General features: G+C 38.5%; 1 protein-coding gene across 5 annotated transcripts in view; it reads right to left on the reverse strand.

Moving 5' to 3' along the window:
• The window catches only part of LOC145994123 (ileal sodium/bile acid cotransporter), a 64,996-nt gene extending 46,256 nt beyond the window's left edge, over positions 1-18,740 (reverse strand). For 4 of the 5 annotated variants that reach the window (XM_083130230.1, XM_083130227.1, XM_083130223.1 and 1 more), the window contains exon 1: positions 2,698-2,815. The gene's annotated coding sequence lies outside the window, so the exon portion shown is untranslated. Of the gene's footprint in view, positions 1-2,697; positions 2,816-18,569 lie in introns of those variants that run through there. The other variant, XM_083130219.1, reaches the window with a different exon arrangement.
• Between the last annotated feature and the right edge of the window lie 242 nt (positions 18,741-18,982).

The raw sequence follows: 18,982 nt of genomic DNA on the forward strand, positions 1-18,982 counted from the left end.
TCGACAGTTAAGCGAAACGGTGTGAACAGCGAGAAAAGTTGTTTGGCATTTATGCATAGCTTTGACAACAGAGACAGGATGGTAGTTTAAATACTTGTTTCAGGGACGGGACTAAGATTTTGGTAAACAAATCTGGAAATTTCACACACAACGCATTTGCTTCACGTGACTTATTCGGATATACGAATGGAGTGGCTAACACAGGTCATGTATTTTGTTTATTCTAATTGCAAAGTTAACCCATTAGTAGTGGCAACTGTGGACATGCCTGGCTTGGTTGCATCCACTCAGGATAAATGCTTCTTTTTTAATGATTTGTAGAGTGGGATGCATAAGTATTACTCAGCAAATTGGCCATCACCGCATTTATTCTCTTCCATTTACGCAACGAGAACTTCAAGAATTGAAACAAAACGCGGTAATTAAAACAGTCACGACAGTTTGCTAAGTAATGTGTGTGCATCTCATTGTACACTTGCCTCGCTTGGTAGTGTCGCAATTCGCTTCTGTATACAGGACTTTTGTACAAGATGAAATTCGACCGACATTATACAAATGATTTTAAATGGAGTTTTCTTTTACTTCGTGTATAGTCTTTGAAAGTGAAAATTTTTCAATTAATTTTACAAAACATTAAAATGGGTGCATTAAAATTGCGTTGTACAGTGGGATTCACTAGTATTGCTCGGTAAATTGTCCATAACTATTTTCATTAATTTTTCTAGAGAGTTAGTTACTTAGTTAGTTACATCCTGTGTGTTTTTAAGCGATGGATTTTTATGTATGCTGGTGCAGAAGATGTGAACAGCTTGTTTTGTTTTAATTCTTGAAGCCCTTATTGGGTCAAATAAAGTGCACGAACATGGTGATGGACAGTTTGCACGTAATATTCATGGATCCCACTATACAAATTACACATCCTACTAAATTCGTTGACTGTGCCGTCGAAACGAGTAAAAAACAAAAAAAAATCAGAAAACATGCTTCCGTTGCTGGGTAAAGTTTGTGGAGTGGCCTACATAAATAATACGAAGCAAATTGCCCATCAACATGTATATTCACTTTGTTTTATGCAGAACACTAACAAAGAAGCTGACAAGCTCTGCACTAGGATCAGCAAGCACAATGTCATTCCTAGACATCGGAAATTTAGGCGTGTACACATAAAGTTTTATGCGTCCCAAAAGTATGAAATTAAGCTCTAACAACAAAAAAATTAGGCCTGAAGTAAATCCTTAACTCCATTTTACACAATGCTGCAAGTATTGTTATAAAACCCCACGTTTTAAAAATATATTTTTAATTAAAAAAACAACTTACAGCACTTAAGCTACACAATCCGTCCGTTTTCGTAATTCTTTCAAACTTTCAACAGTGAAACTGCGCGCGTTCACCAACCTTTTATGCAGACCGTAGACACATCAAAGGAAGCTTCGGCGGTTGAATTTATGACTGCTGCATTATGTATGGGGGAGGAGGATACACATCACTACAGATTGTTCTAGCAATTCTAGCTATACGGACAACAGCAGCCCGTAAAAAAATGTTAAAGTAATAATATGCCATTTTGGGATAAAAATAATGCACTTTACCCCAAGTATGACAATTATAGGACATTTTGGGTCACTATAACATCCTCCCAATAGGATGAATCGTGAACATCTAAAACATTTTTCGCATTCTCCGAAAGGAACAAAATATGGATTTACCATAAATTCGGAAGACTATAGTCATTCCTCAAAACCAGTACTCGAATGCTATCATCAAGCTAATCCCCTTACTGCACTGTCTGTATGTTAATCCATACAAGCATCCCTCCACATATACCGAAACTCAACCAACCAGCCCCCACTCCCCCAAATCCAAGTCAATTATGGAAAATTTGCCTGATGGTACTCTATGCATAAGTATTACCAAGCAAATTGTTCATCGCCATGCCTATTCTCTATGTTTGAGACAAAACGCCAAACAAGATGCTGACAACTGCTGTCCGTATATATGTAAAAATCTATTCCTTAAAAACACGTAGGATCCAAGTGAAAAATTAATGAAGATAATCAACAATAATTTGCCGAGCGATACTTGTGCATCCCACTGTACAGGGAGATTTATATCGATGATTTATCCACACAACTCCCAACACCAATATTTTTTTTCACAAAGGCACAACTTATGAGAATTTTCGTTACAAACTTACACCTACACCCCTAAATACGAACTTACATAGGACTCGATGGAAAAGTCTGGATAAAAATCCTGTTCTATATATTACATACTACGTGTATGTATTGGCGTGTGCAAGGGGGAGGGGGTTGGTAGGGGTCACAACCCCCACTTTATGGCCCAGGATTTAAAAAAAAAAGTCAAAGGAATGAAAATATGGAACAATGAGGATTGACTAGTGAAAAAAGTATACGCATTCCCCCCCACCCCTTGAAAATCCTTGGCACGGCGCTGCGTGTATAGTCTACATTTCGAAAGGTGTGGGCGATACTCATTTAAGTTACGCCAGCCAGGATTTCTGAATGAACCTTAGGAGAGATATTTTCCAGATACATTTTGATAGGCAACCTCTCAAAAACCAAGCGACACTTGCCCGTCACCACACATTAAGTACTACAAATTATATTATTATTAACACAGAATGCAAAACCGCTACAAGAATCCTGAATGATGTATTGAAAGTATTGCAGTTACCTGAATGTTGGGATGCTTTGAGTAGCTGTTCACTGCCACGGTGGTGAAGTGACTGGAGCGAGAAGTAGGCCTCAGGTGGATAACCCGCTTCGTTACCGACCCAAGTCGCTTACCGCACTCCTGCGAACTGCCAAGCCAACCAAGCCGAGACGCTTCGAGGCAAGGGAAAGGACGGTGACGAAGGTCGACAGGACGACTGTTGCCATCTCATCGAAAATATTACAAAAAAGTGTATTTTTTAGGGTTGTTTACTTTTATTATTAATAGGATTGCCCAAGTGGACGGGATGCCGAGAACGAACTTCTGCGCCACCGTCCCCTTATATCTACATACTATCATCATCGCCGCCTCTTTTTCTATTCTTGTAATCAAAGGGTAGAGGCACATAGTGGTTAGAGCCTTTCTTTAAACTGTAGGTCCAGTCCCGATTAGCCTTTCTGTGCATAAAATGAACATAAAAAAAACAAAAACGAAACCTTTAATTCCACGTAAATTATCCAGCCACTGCAGCGACCTCCGTGGCAAAGTGGTTAGCACAACGCAAAGACTCCCAGTTTCGAATCCCGGCCTTAGTGTTCTTTGCGATCAATTTCATCATATCACCACTCATCCACTTCTCGCGATTAGCCAAGTGGCAGAAAAGCAGGGTGCAAAATCCTAAGGGAAAAGGTCGATTTACCCTCGCCCCACCAACAATTATTATTACTATTTATTACCTCAATAGGGTTACAATTAAGCCATACAACATTTCATTTAGAACAATATTAATACAAATAATAACTTGATGCCCTATGTTGTAAATATATATATATACAAATGCTATATCTAAGGAAAATGAGATGAATTTACATGAAGATGTAGAGTGTTACATAGTAGCAATGAAATAAGGAAAGTTTGAGTGAAAAGAAGGTGTATGGGTGTGTGGTTTTGGATATGAGTTGCCCTACAACCCCCCCGCCCTTCCCGAATTTCCGGGGAGAGACGTTCTGTTATAAATAATAAAATACAATCAATTAGCTTTCAATTCAAATATACAGGGAGGTTATTTCAGTCGTTCACCGTCAGACCGTCGGCCGTCGAGCGCCTCCTTCATGCAACAGTTCCCGGCAAATTGACTTACAGGAAGCCCGTAACAGAAACCGCTTGCTTTGTAATGTTTACTAAGGAAAACATCGAAAAGACGCACAAAGTAGCATGGTTGTGAGTGTTGAACTTTCTCACCCCCTCGCCATTCAAGAGATCTAAGCAAAGCACTACAAAGAAAATACGTGTTTAAATATTTAAAAAAGAAATAGTTAATACGCACAATTTGTGAAATCATCATAAAGAAAACAGTTTAGAAACTTTTTATTACCCTCCCTTAATTCTTGATTTTAATCTTCATGTGCTGCTTGATGCTCTTAGTTAATACGAAATATAAAATTTATTGTTTAATGATTGATTTTCTTTTTAAGTCGTAGAAAGGCTAATCGGGACTAGACGCACAGTTTAAAGTGGAATCCGAACCACTATCTGCCTCCACTGCCTATCGAACCCGGAACTCCTTCATTAAAAGGCGTCGACGTCCCCACTTCGCCATCAGATTGATTGGTTGATTTTACTTCGTATTTCTCCCACTTTGGCTAATCACGAAGATGATGTGATGAGGAAGAGTGATATGACGAAATTGATGAACGGAAGCACAAGGAATACCCATACCCAGAACGGAACTGGAACCCGGGATCCCTGGCGTCGTAGCTAACCACTCCGCCATCGGAGAGACCCCTTGTGATTATACACACCTGTACTTCTCAGCAAGGAACAAAAATCTGATTTTTCTCAATCTCTCAAAAACTTGGGCGTAGGCCTCATGCATACCGTGTTAGTAAAAGGTTAAAATTTAGCGTCAAAATAACCATTGGGGTTGTGTGCATAAATAATGGGCCGTTAGTTAAGCTCTTTATAAAATCTGTTAAGAGACTGCTCGGCCTGATATACACAAATAAAAAGGGTCATTAAATTGTACTCCTAGAAGTTACAAGTGTGTCTGCAATGAAAACAAATGCATTTTCTCAAATTACAGTGTGTCCAAATGGCATGTATTATGAGATCACTATCTTACGACAGACTTGCAATGCAAACCGCCTCCGTGGGATGGATACCGCAACGCAGGTATGGTCTGGAAACATTTCTCTTCCATTTTTTCGGTTGCAATTGCAACACCTTTGCACGAGCCTCGTGCACACTTTGGAGGTATCATTATCTGTGTGCCCTTCGCTGAACAATCTAACAGGGAATAAGACATGAGAATTGTTCTCGCCAATGCGAAAAGAAACTTTCAGGTGTTGCGTCACTCGCAGGGTTTCCAGCCTCAGTCCAGTAGAGAAGCAAGGTCTGGTTTCCTTTCCTTTCGCAACGATGAAGATGAATTATGCTTGAACGAAATGTTATAAAGAAATAATCATGTGCCGCTCGGATCTCCAAATACTAAATGCTTTGCCATTCAAGATGCCAACTATTTATATAGGGATACACTACCAACAACTAAATTAATAAATTTTATTGAGTATGAACAAATACATCCCATTCAGCATGCCAAATAAGTCTAAAAATAATGAAAATTAGATTTAAAAATTATGAATTTAAACAATGCCCATATGTTCAATGGAACCTGATTAACATGAGCTAATCCAAAAAAAAAAAAAAAAAATTGGGGGGAGGGGAGTTTGTCCTTTGTAGTTAGTGTCCCGCTAATATTTGGTACCAAAAATATCCATAAATTGGATAAATATTTTATCCAATGTAATAAAAAAACTATTAATTTACACTCATGCTCTGAAAAATGAATATCAACCCAAAGTTATATATTAGTTAAAGTGTTAAACAAGTGACGAAGAAGATTAAGATTTATTCTATCCTAGTTGTATTAGATAAGTTATTTGTTAAAAGTAGACCTACATATTACTTTATATTTGAAATTCGGTAAATTAATATAAATTCAGTGATAAAGCTTTTCCCTTTAAAAATGTGTACAAAAAAGAGGGGGGCCAATACACCGGTAAATACTGTATATATATCTCTCCAATGCCTTGATGAAACATAACTTCAAACTGAATGGGTGTTTTTGAGGGCAACACTATTATGGGGGGGATATGTCTTGTTGCACTTGCCCAGTGCCGGATCTACAAATCTTGGGCCCCCTGCAAGATATTACCAAAGGCCCCCTCTACCTACCTACCTTTACACACACACCTCTATATATATATATATATATATATATATATATATATATATATATACGTATATATTATATAATTATTTATATATAAATATAAAAAGGTAAAGTGTTCCCCTGTGCATAGCACCACGCCATGAAGGCGTATAGGGGGTGTGGGGGTAACGCCCCACACTTTCTTGATCCGGTCGTGAGTGGGGATGATGTGATCAGCATCACGCCCCTGACCGCCTTTACCCCCCAGGGTTTCCCCCAGGTACCCATGTTATTCGACGCTGGGTGGGCGCCGGGGCCGCTTCCACCGTTAGAAAAGTTCCCGGATTTGAACCGGCCGGGGATCGAACCCGGGACCTTGAGCATGGTAGTCAGACGCGTTACCGACTGAGCCACCGCGGCCACTTTATATATAAATATATTTATACAAATACACATATGTAAGTTACGTGTGTGTGTGTGTAATTCTGGATCTCATGTTGACCAAGTCCAAGTCACGGTGATTTGAAAGTCCCTTAACACCTCCTATAACAAGTAAAGGAGTTAGGCTGGGTACAATTAGTCATGATAGAAACGGGTTAGGCTTAGGGGAAACCACATTGGTGTGTAAGCGGACGCCCGTGATATTGGTGACCACCAGGGCCGGATTTACCTCTTTGCCCCAAACAAGATCTGCCGCCCCCCATACCATTTATCAAGAATGAAAAAAAAATCGTTATTTTCTGTATTACTATTTTTACTCTTAACGGCATGCAGTATTAATTAAATGATAGTTACATACAAAAAATGTAACAAAGCGATATGACATAAATTATATAAAAAAGAACTGATTTTCGGAAGCTTTTCATCTTCCTCTACTTTTCTCTTTTTGTATTGTGACCCACCGAGTCTTACTCTTTGATCACTCAGAATGAGCGTAATGACATTTTAAACTTACCCCAACAAAGGCACGTCGGACACTGGCACACGAGAGACGCGACACACCACCTACTTCTTGAATAATATTCTCGAGCAACTAACAGTAGAATAGCACAATCCGAAACCCCTTTAATAATGCTTGCGCCGACAGTTTAATTCTCAACAATTCAACGCGAATCACGTGCTTTTGATATGCGGCCAATGCCAGCAGTAACAAGGATCGGCGTTCTTGGAACGCAGTCAAGCCGGTGTTGTCTTTCAATAGCAAGCGGCTGGCTCCACGTTCTTGCCACAATCGCCGACCCGGCTCAGCACAATACCGTACATTCGAAACAACAACGTCGGTAATTAAAACAACAAATTAGTAAACTAGTTCCGAGGCCTGCTAGCCTCTCTCTCGTAAGAAATATTCTTCGTTAACTTATATTTACATCGTGCGTCCGGAGAAAAGAATAGACAATCCGAGAATTAGGTATTCCTTATAAATTTAAAATGAACAATCGTGCCGCTCTAGGCCCGGGCCTATTGGGAAATCTGGGCTTGGTGACCACCATATTGAATTAAACTCTTTTTTCTTTTTTTAAATGCAACATTTGGAAATGAAACATTTGTTACAACCATGCAGTCGTAACTTTTACCTGATTAAAGATAGATTGAAGAAACCTTCACCAGTGCATTTTTCGTGAAACTCCAGCCTGATTTGATCCTAGTCTAACTAGCGCGCGGGAAAGCCGGGGTGGATGATCTAAGGTTGGAATTTTTCCGACTCTGTCCCCGCATAAAGCGGTTGTGGGGCCCACCAAGATTCAAATCAAATAGTACCCAAGAGGTGGGGGTAGAGGCAGCCGTAGCATGGTGCTTATCACATCACCTCCAAGATGGCTGGTATCGAAAAAATGTGGGGTCCACATACCCTAAATGTGCCTTCATGGCATGGCGCTATATGCACAGGGAACTTTATCTTTACCTGCATATATTGTATTCCTTTCTGTACCCCTGTGTAACTACGCTTATTTTTTACATACGCATATACGAACCCTCTACTATGTCAATGGCTTACTTGCCTCCGGGCCCCACCGCACTGCAGGGTTTTGCGGCTTGTAGATCCGGCACTGCCCCTTGGAAAAATCTTGCTGATGTCCACTTACTTGAGTTTATTTTAAAATGAATAACAGCATGTCTCAGTTATATCAGTTTGCATAATATTAATAGTTTGAATGATTATTCAGTGCTCTAAAGAATGCTGGTGTTTTGTTACAATAAGTTTAAAGTTATTAATTTCCATCATATATTTAGTTCAATATTTCATAGAGGCGAAATTCTTTCCATCCACTATGATATGGCACTGTCCTTCTGACTGGTTAAGAGATTGTGTGGAGTGGGAGAACAGCAATATGTATCATACGAGGGTCACTATTTATATTTTGAGCCTAACAATGAAAAAACAGGAATTTGGCATTGAAAACTGCTTTATTGTTTTTCGAAGTATTCTCCTTTATGGTCAATACACTTTTGCATTCGTTCGAACCATTTGTCAAAGCAGTTTTTCCAATCTTCTTGAGACACCTCCATAATATGGTTTTTGAACGCATCAACGGCGTCTTCCGCCGACGAAAATCGTTGTCCACGCAATTTATTCTTGACATTCGGGAACAAGAAGAAGTCATTGGGTGCCAAATCAGGACTGTACGGCGGATGACCCATGGATCTTACTAGGTTCAAATATCTTGTAATGTGTTGAATCCTTGAAATTAGTAACAATCCCAGTAATGTAAATTTTGTGATCATTGTAAATTGTAAGGCAACTGCTTAACGGAAGCAACATACAGTTCTGGAAGTAGTAATGGAAGAAAAATGTGTTATCGGGATTGTTGATATTATGCTAGTTAATATTGTAAACTCCCAAACTCCATTCCAAACCAAGAACAATCTTTTATATAATAAGTAAGTCTACTCATGCTCGATATTTGGATTATAATAAAGATTAGATTGAAATATTACTCCTGTTCTTCTTAGTTGATTCTGCATACTGGTTTTCATCTCCGATGCCGATCAAGCTGCCACTGAGTATCTGAGGTAAGTCAACAGTGTTAGGAGAGCTTGGTTGTTTTTGTCATTAACAATTAAGAATGAAAATGACGGCATCACACAAAAATCAAATTGACAGCTTCAGATCATGATGCTACAAATCCCTTGGTTGGCTAAAAGAACTAATGTGTCATTTACAATTAACTGAGTATCCATGACAGGCTATTGGCACTTTGCCATTGCTGAATTTTACAACGCTTTTGTCATGGTGAAGTGAAACTGGTCTTGAGAAATTCTTCAAGGAAAGGTAGAAGGAAAAATCCACTCTTGTGATAAATGAATGGACTACAACTTCATGCATTCATCAGTTCTCGTATTTGGAATCAATGAATGAAGAATTTTATCGCCTCAAAGTAAACATATAAATACCTCTAAAATTCCAAGCCTTTGGGTTGAAACATTTTGATTACGATGGCATATGGAACTGTACTTTTTTTAAATTCTGAACAATGATGAATTTGTGCATGTCAAGAATCATCCAAGACTATGAACTGCATCAAGATGAGGAATGACCCTTACATTAAGATGTTTCTTTTAATTGAAAGAGCATCTCGTGTAGCTATTTCTGTGTTGTACGAAGGCTAAGGAAAGGTTATACTTACATATTATTGGGTTCACAATGTATACTTTGAGAGCTTGTACATGCTACTTTTTGAGCATACTTGTGACAAATATTAGTAGAAAGTTTACATGTGTATTTTTCCCCCAGAAGGAGAAACATTTTGCCTCTCAATCTGAGGATTTAAACTTGAGATTTGCCAGCTCAATGACTAACATTCACTGCAAATCGAGGATTTTGTACAACACTGGATGGATCCATTAAACATAATTTACATCTACCGCTGTAGAATAGAATAGAATAGCCTTTATTGAGCAGGCATGTTTCGACCTCATTGGCTGCTTTTACAACAAACTCTTGAGTAACTGTTCCGAATGTGTAATGATTTTTCAAAGTTCCATAGAAGAAAGACGAAATATTGCAGAATTGTAGAAATAACTGTTGTAGTAAATTTGAACCTTGGTGGAAGTAATTACCATCATTTGGAGTTCTGAAAAGTGCAATTTATCAGCAAAAAAAAATCTTATCGACGGGGCATTTCTCGTTCATAGATGATAGAGGAAGTGTCAAAAGAATAGTGGAAATGATTGTGAAAGCAAATTTGAAGCCTTCTGAAAGTAATTAGCACTGTTTGCATATCTGAAAAGTCCTATTTATCGGCGAGGCAAAGATGTAAAAGGTGCCTTATGCAAATATCCCCAAAACCATGCAATAAAAAAAATAAGTCTCTCAAAAAGCAGTGTACCCATGTATATACCCATATATTCCCTTTGACAAGGCATCCACAGACTACTTCCGAGACGAGGCTTGAAGGCATGTCATGCTTGAGACCAGCACCCACATAATGAGAATATTGAAAGCATTTAGGGAAATAACTGTAATGTTAAGAGGGAAATAACTGTAATGATAAGAGAAAAGCCCTAAACCTGGCCTGCCTAACCCAACCATGAAAGCATTTTATGTTATTTTAATACTAAGAGCAGTAAACCAGCCTTGCCTACTATCCGATTAAAAATTATAGATACTAGAGTTTGGACTCCAATTAAAAATTAACCAGTAGATTTGCATTAAAACGAGATACATCAAAATTTAGCTTATTCTATTCTGCCTTAATCTATGCTAACCAATTTTTTTTTAGTATGTCTTCTATTTTCTATCGTCATGAAAACAAAAAAGGGCCATATTTTTTAGAAGTACATGTACAAACTTTACATGTCTTTTGACTGCAAGCTTTGTACCATCTCCGTGCATTATTTGTTGGTTTAGAAGGAGTAAACAACCTTTTAGTGAGCCCGCTTTGTAGGCAAACTTCTAAAAATATTAAAGTATTTGGTCTAGGAATTAATTCGTGCACCTGGACAAGAGATGGCGTAACGAGCGTATCGTCCCACAGTTCCGTGTATCCACACATGCGTTGAAAACTCCTGTCAGCGCGCATCGTTCGTAGTATAGGGCAGTTGATTGACGCATCAACAGCATTTTGTAGTCAACTGAACATGGCGCAGTTCGTGCCAGATAAAGTGTTTTTGCAGGGTGTTCTGCTTCATTACTTTAACATGCAGAAAAGTGCTACCGAAAGTCATTGTATTTTGGTGGAAGTGTATGGTGACCATGCGCTAGCTGAGCGAACGTGTCAGAAGTGGTGATTTCTTCCTGGAAGACCAAGAGCGACCTGGACAGACAAAAAAAAATTGAAGACGAAGAATTGAGAGCATTGCTCGATCAGGATTCGTGTCAAACGCAGGAAGAACTTGCAGAAGCATTAGGCGTTGATCAAACAACAGTTTCCAAACGCCTCCAAGCCATGGGAATGATTCAAAAGATGTCACATTGGGTTCCACATGAATTGAAAGACAGAGACGTTGAAAGACGAAAAATCATTTGCGAAGTGCTGCTTCAAAGACAGAAAAGAAAGGGGTTTTTGCATCGCATTGTTACTGGCGATGAGAAGTGGATCCATTACGAGAACCCGAAACGAAAAAAGCCCTGGGTGAAGCCAGGTGAACCAGGTCCATCACAACCGAAACGAGATATTCACTGTGCAAAGGTTATGCTGTGCATATGGTGGGATATGAAAGGTGTGGTGTACTATGAGCTGCTGCAACCGGGTGAAACCATTAATGGAGAACGTTATCGACGACAATTAATGCGTTTGAAGCAAGCTCTGGCCAGGAAACGACCAGAATGTGAGAACAGATATGATAAACTTATTTTTCAACATGATAACGCTCGCCCACATGTTGCAAAACCGGTCAAAACCTATTTAGAAAATGTCGGATGGGAAGTTTTACCCCATCCGCAGTATTCACCAGACGTTGCTCCTTCGGACTACTACTTGTTCGATTGCATGAATAACGATTTGATTGGTTCACTTCTTCAGAAGATATCGAAAAATGGGTCTCTGACTGGATCGCTTCAAAGGATGAGGACTTCTTTCGCCACGGAATCCGTAACTTGCCTGACAGATGGGCGAAAGTGGTGGCTCGCGATGGACAATATTTTTCTTAAGGTATTTATGTATTTTGTGTTTGAACTACAGCTTCAATGTGCACGTAACAACCGCACGAATTAATTTTTAGACCAAATATATAAAGATTAAAAATAATCTTAAAATTTGCTGTAACATTTTTCTGAGGTAATATCATTCAACGATAAAGCCTGAAGTGAAGGGAACACACTTAATAAGAAATTGGGGGGGGGGGGGGAACTGGGACCAGGACTCCAATAATAAAACGTAATGCACTCTGCAAGGTGGTGCCTCTAACCACTGTGCCAAATTACTGCTGTAAGACTCGTGTGCCTGGTAGGGTGGATATTCTTGTCACAAACAAGAGTTCTCGCCAAGGGAACTCTTGTAACCATGCAGCTTAACCCCTTAACCGCGGCGAAACTATATATAGACTCTCCAAAAACGGGACTATTTTGCGGCGCGACTATATATAGACGGTGTTTGAAAATTAACGGCTGTTGTATTGCGGCAAGACATATTTATAGGCCCCTCATTTTAATGCTTTGACAGGTCTGTGCAAGAAGTTTGGAAGCAAACAGTCCATTTTTATGCATTGTTGGTACCGAAAAAGAAAACAACTTTGTATTGTGTGTTTACCATTGTTACTATATGGACTCTATTGATTATCGTATACTGCTTTATGTTAGGTGGATTTTCTTTTAGTTCGAGAGCTGCTTCCCAAGAGGAAGTTTTGTTAGCTAGGGGTGTGCATTGTGCAATGGTACATATTTATTTTGTGTATTGCACACAGAATTTTTGCAATGGCGGGGAGAAACCTCAGACGTAAAGATATTCAGCATCTACTGGAGCATGACTTAGATGATGATTTTCTGGATGAAATCTCTGATGTTGAAAGTGAAGGTACTTGCAGTGAAGATATTGTTTCAAGTGATGAAGATGCTCAAAACGATAGGACAGGAATTGAAGAAGAAGATGGTGAAACTAGCGGCAGTGAGTTGGAAGATGAAACTGCATCTGATACATGGACTGAATCTTCAATGGTTAGCAGAGACCCTTTCCCATTCACAGATGACAGTGGTGTGAAGTTAGTGCTTTCCAATCCACAAAGTCCATTGGATATATTTCAGTCTTTTTTTGATAAAGTTCTGATGGAATATATTGTGAGCGAAACAAATAAATATGCTAGTAAAGTAGGAGATGACAAAAGAAGATCAGGTAAAATGAGACGGAAAAGCAGAGACCTTTTATGGAAGGACACAAGTGTTGGTGAGATGTATGTCTTCCTAGCTATCATTATTCTGCAAGGGATTGTCAGAAAGCCGACAATCGAATCTTACCACTCTACCAATCCTCTGATATCCACTCCTTTCTTCTCCAAATGCATTAGTAGGGACAGGTTCAGCTTACTTACGAAATATTTGCACTTGTCTGATAAAGTAGAACAAGATGTGCCAACCATAAAATATCGAGATGTGCTAGACTTTCTTCTCGGAAAGTTCAAATACCATTACATTCCAGCTAAAAATATAAGTATTGATGAATCATTGCTCTTGTGGAAAGGAAGACTCAGGTGGAAAAGATACATCCCTCTCAAGAGAGCCAGGTTTGGCATTGAATGTTACATATTAGCAGAAGCAGAAACTGGCTATGTTTGGAATCTTCTAGTTTACACGGGTAAAAAAACGACTTATCCCTGTAATATTCCAGGAATATCTGAAGAAATTAGCAAAGGATTCACCAAGCCAACGAAGATAGTTTTGAGTCTTATTGAATAAGGGATACACTCTTGGAATAGACAATTTCTATGCCTCTCCTGAGCTTTATGAGATTCTTGTCACTAACAAAACAGATGTCATAGGAACAGTGCGTTTCACGAGGAAGAACCTTTGCAAGGAAGTAAATGACAAAGTGTTGAAAAAAAGGCGAAACTATTGTTAGGTTCAAGAGTAAGCTCATGCACATGAAGTGGAGAGACAAGAAATATGTACATATGCTGAGCACAATTTATGATGACACGAAGGAAGAAGTCCAGGTTGCAGGAAAACCCATTAGCAAACCCACAGTGTGTGTACAGTATAAAAGGTGTCACATGGGAGGAATAGATCTAATGGACCAAATTATATCTGCTTCCTCGCCTACAAGAAAAGGAGTTAAGAAATACTACAAGAAGATATTTTTCAGATTGCTTGAGATAACTCTTCTCAACAGCCACATCATTTACAGGCGCAATGGAGGTGGAAAGAAATTTCTTGATTTCAAAATGGATCTCGTTGAGCAGCTCATCAGTGCGTATGGAAAAGATGTGTACTGGATTAGAAAACCAACAGGTCCCCTCAACTTAGGAACATGTCCCACAAGGCTTACAGGAAGACATTTCCCAGTCGAAATTCTTACAGGTGATGCACCTGGTCTCAAGAAGAAGCTTCAAAGAAGATGCGTGTATTGCACACTACAAAACAAAGTTAGAAGAAGTATCTATTGCTGTGATGTATGCGAGTTGCCATTGTGCATCATACCATGTTTTAGAGAGTATCATACAGTGGTGAACTTACCAAAGTAAATATGAACCTTAGAAAAAAAGATGGACTATTGAAAGTGACATTATATATTGAATGTAGATCACAATTGCAATTATTAGGTTTTCTTATTGTAAGTTAGGTATATACTGACTCTATAGCAACAAAAGTTTTTGTGGCATTATTGTAATCAAAATATAAAAAAAAATCACTAATATTAATTTTGTAATTACGTGTATTTTCTTTGTTATTGAAAAAATAAACAAAAATTTCAATAAACAAAAAAACTATTACACATTTTACCCTATGAAAATAATTAAAAGTACAAATTAAAAATATGTGCATTATGAAAATATAAAAATAAAAATAATTTATGAATCCAAAAATTAATATATAATGGTAAATTGCGGCAGAGTCTATATATAGATTGTTTTGATTAACTTCATTTTGCGGAGAGTCTAAATATAGTTATTATTTATGATGAATTTATTTTGCGGTGGCGTCTATATGTAGACGATCTTTTTTTGTCGAACTTCTCTTCAAGGCTGCCACGGTAAAGGGGTTAATTTCCCTGTTTGCCTGGATATTGCTTGAGCTCCGCCACACAAAATAAGTCTTCCTTTAATTTAACTTTGGAGCGCCAAATTTTAACTGCAGATTCATGATTACGAGGCTAAAATTAATGAGAATGCCAAATTTGAAAACAATTGGAGATACTTCCGGTATTGTAAATTCATTCCTTAACTTTTTAGTGAATCACATATTGTTTAATCTGACTGTGAAGTGGTTGAGTGTGGATTACCCATAGCTCCATGAGGCATCCATGTTGCTTTGCAACTTTCACTTGGGCTGGTAACTGCAAGAAGGAGTAGCGGTTAAAATAATCGCCATCACACTTTCAGTTACAAGCTAACTGTACATTGAAAAAATGAATTTTTCACAAACTTCCAGTTACGTGCTAATAAGAACCAACCTAACCACAGGGTAGGGTGACCAAGTGTCCTTTTTTATCTGGACATGTCCTCCTTTTTAGGTATCTGTCCGAAGTCCGGGCAGATTTTATAGAAATATGTAAATGTCCACCTTTTTGGAAAGAGTATAGCATCGATCATAGTAAATGTGCTGCAGAGAGAATGCTTCCACACCTAAAAATCATCACTTGGGGCACGGTAAGTATTTGAGCAATGCTCAATGAGCATCTGGGAGCTGAATCACTTATCAATTTGCCTGAATAAGTCATCATTAATTTCCTAACTCGTTGGGTCGCTCACTGAGTGCGAAATGCATGTAGTTTGTGCAGTTCCTTTTCGAGTCATACATACGTGATGCAGGAAATCATAGTGAGGATTTTGATTATTAAATAATATTTACATTTATGAAAAAATGAACGTCAGTTTTTATGTGGGAAAGGTTGGCTTTACGTTGGGCGAATGGTGGTTGCCAACTTTTGCCCAACCATGGAAAGTAATTCAAAATCATTTTAAAAACAACTTTCTCATGTTAAGACAATTTTAAAGAGTATGCTGTAAATTCTAGAGTGTAAAATAAATGGCATGTAACAGTGTTTCTTTTTGAATATTTGAATCTGGAAATATAACCTATTTTTGATTGATTGATTGAATTGTTGTTTTAAGTCCACTTTATGCACAGTAAGGCTAATCGGGACTGGACCTACAGTTTAAAGTGGGATCCGAACCACTTGTGCCTCCACCGGGTATCGAACCCGGGACCTCTTGATTACAAGTCGGCGACGCTACCACTGCGCCATCGGGGAGGCCCTAATAACCTATTTTTAATTAAAGCAGAAGCTATTTTTAACTTGCATTGAGTCACCAGTCCTTTGTCAGCTGCCATCGATGAAAGATGTGTTGGAAATTGCTGCTTGTTTGTTTGTTTAGCTATAGCAGAAGACATTGTTACAGGTATTCTTGTGAAGGTGGTAAAACAAGGTTATGTGCAGACTAAATTCCATGAAAGGTGTAAAACCAAGTAAACTCCAGAACCTTTTTTGTTGTTGATTTGGTGTTTTAAGTCCACTTTATGCACAGTAAGAGTAATCGGGACTGGACCTACAGTTTAAAGTGGAATCCAAACCACCACGTGTCTTAACCAAGTATCGAACCCGGGACCCCCTTTAGAACGTTTTTTGTGATACCACAAATGATACTATATGACTGAGAAAGTGGTGAATTTTTTTTTCACAAATAATTTGTACTATTGCTTACATTTGGGCTTACAATAAATGATGTATCTATCAAAACACAAACCTATCTACACTTCAGTTTTCAGTACATTGGTCCAATGTGAAACCATATGTTAGCCCAACTTTGGAACCATGCCCAAAATTAAAGTTGCCCAATGGTAAGCTCTTATGTTTGACCAACCAATTTCAGCACGTTGGCCCAACCATATTTGGTTAGTTCGATTGCTTGTTACATTTGCATTCACCTATGGGGATATTTCATTCTAAAATCCAAGAATAGGAAAAGGAACAGAGGTACTATTATAGTATGGGGGTGACACCTATAAATCATATATTTCGCACTTTTTTACATTGCTAACGTACTATTTTGGAATGCGGAACATTTCCTAAGGTGAAATAATGCACTTCTAAGATAATGTCTATTTCTTTTATTTGTGAGTATGACTTGAGATGATCGGACCCCTCTCCGATTCTCTTCATACTTGGCATACTCACTAATTGAGGCCTCCTAATCACGAATCTGAAGTTAAAATTTGTCGGAAACGTCTTAGAAATTGCAAAATAAGCGAAAATAAGGCGTTAGTTTTCGGAATGGAACCCGTCGATTTTCGCGATTTTTTTTGTTTCAGAAGCAAATATATATATATATATATTCCTGATACTACCACGACACCAAATTTTAACTATGTTTGCCTAACCTAACCACGCGTCAATGGTACGTGGGGCTAGCGTCAATGGTTCGCAATTATTTGCAATTTCTAGATCCTGATACTACCATGACACGAAATTTTAACTATGTTTGCTTAACCTAACGGAAACTAACCTAACCACGCACCAATGGTTCGCAATTTCTAGACGTTTTCGACATATTTAAACTTCAGATTCGTGATTAGGAGCCACAATTAGTGACTATGTCAAATATGAAGAAAATCGGAGAGGTCCCGTCATTTCAAGTCATACCTTCTAAGGGCTACGACAGCATGTATTGAACAAAATCTTCGAACAATTTTGGCGGCAAGAGTTATGCATTAGTATATGTAAATTAAAAACCAGTGTCAAGGAAACACACAGTAAGTAATCGCTAGAACTATGCAGTGTATGTTAACAGACGTAAATCGAAATCGAACCTTGTAAAAAATTCATACGTAACATGATGAAATCGCAATAAAACAAAAGGAACTTGGGCCGTTAAAAGTTATGGCTGTGTGTTCAGTGTTCATTACAGTAAAGATCATCCGCTCATGGAAAGTGGACCATTCGTTGCTACACGTTCCTTCTCCCGGTTTGTCTCGCGTGAAACTTATGGAAGTTTAATAATAATGATTAATACACGGCTGCTATAATTTTTGGAGCGATTTTACAATACAGGGAATTTCTCCATTTTGTTTGAAATTCGGCATACTCACTAATTTTGGCCCCCTAATCACGAATCTGCAGTCAAAATTTGGCGCTCACACGTGGAAATAGCAAAATAATCGAAATTAAGTTCTTATTTCCACACCCTCGATTTCCGAATTTCCCGCCGGTTCCGGGCTCCGCCCCTGGGGTAATCGACCTACCGCCCCCAACCGCTATCGCGGCCCCGCCTATATCTATAGACTCCCTGTTAAGGGCATGTTAGAAAGTGGCCGGATTCACCTGCCCCAAATAAGCGCCAAATTTTTACGTGAGCGCCAAATTTTAAGTGCAGATTCGTGATTAGGAGACCCAAATTAGTAAGTAACCGAAAATTCAAACAAATTGGAGAAATTCCCTGTATTGTTAAATTATACCTAATTTTTATTTCAGAAGATCCTCTGTCTGTGATTACTGGGCACAATTAATATCCTACTGGAAAGAGAAAACATTTCTTTTACAGTATTTTCTATAATGATGCATTATTTTTATATATAACTGTACATAACACTTGCCTGTTTCTTCCTGTGTACAACTAGGGGACCGACAAACAGCTCACACACTCAGTCAATTAATACAACTTTCACAACCTATGATCACAACTTGTACTTGCACTGGTAAGAAGGCGGTATATTACACATGCACTTCGTTCTGCACGCAGGTTCCATCCATTCATTTTCTGTTCTGCTTCATTCTTCTGGAAAGTCTATCAGCCGGGCATTTCATATAACATTACTTCTTATGCCCTACCTCGGTCCCTGTCGGGAAATTTTCGAAATTTCCCCGAAGCTCTGGAAATCTTGAATTCTATTTTCACCTTAACTGATTGATTTTGCATTTCTGGAATAAAAACTAAGAATTTCCGATAAGTCTCAGACACTTGCAATGCACAAAACGTCGAGAATTAACGACTTTTTAAAATGACCAT

Source organism: Lepisma saccharinum, chromosome 1 (assembly GCF_977018435.1).
Source record: "Lepisma saccharinum chromosome 1, izLepSacc3.1, whole genome shotgun sequence".
Taxonomy (NCBI): domain Eukaryota; kingdom Metazoa; phylum Arthropoda; class Insecta; order Zygentoma; family Lepismatidae; genus Lepisma; species Lepisma saccharinum.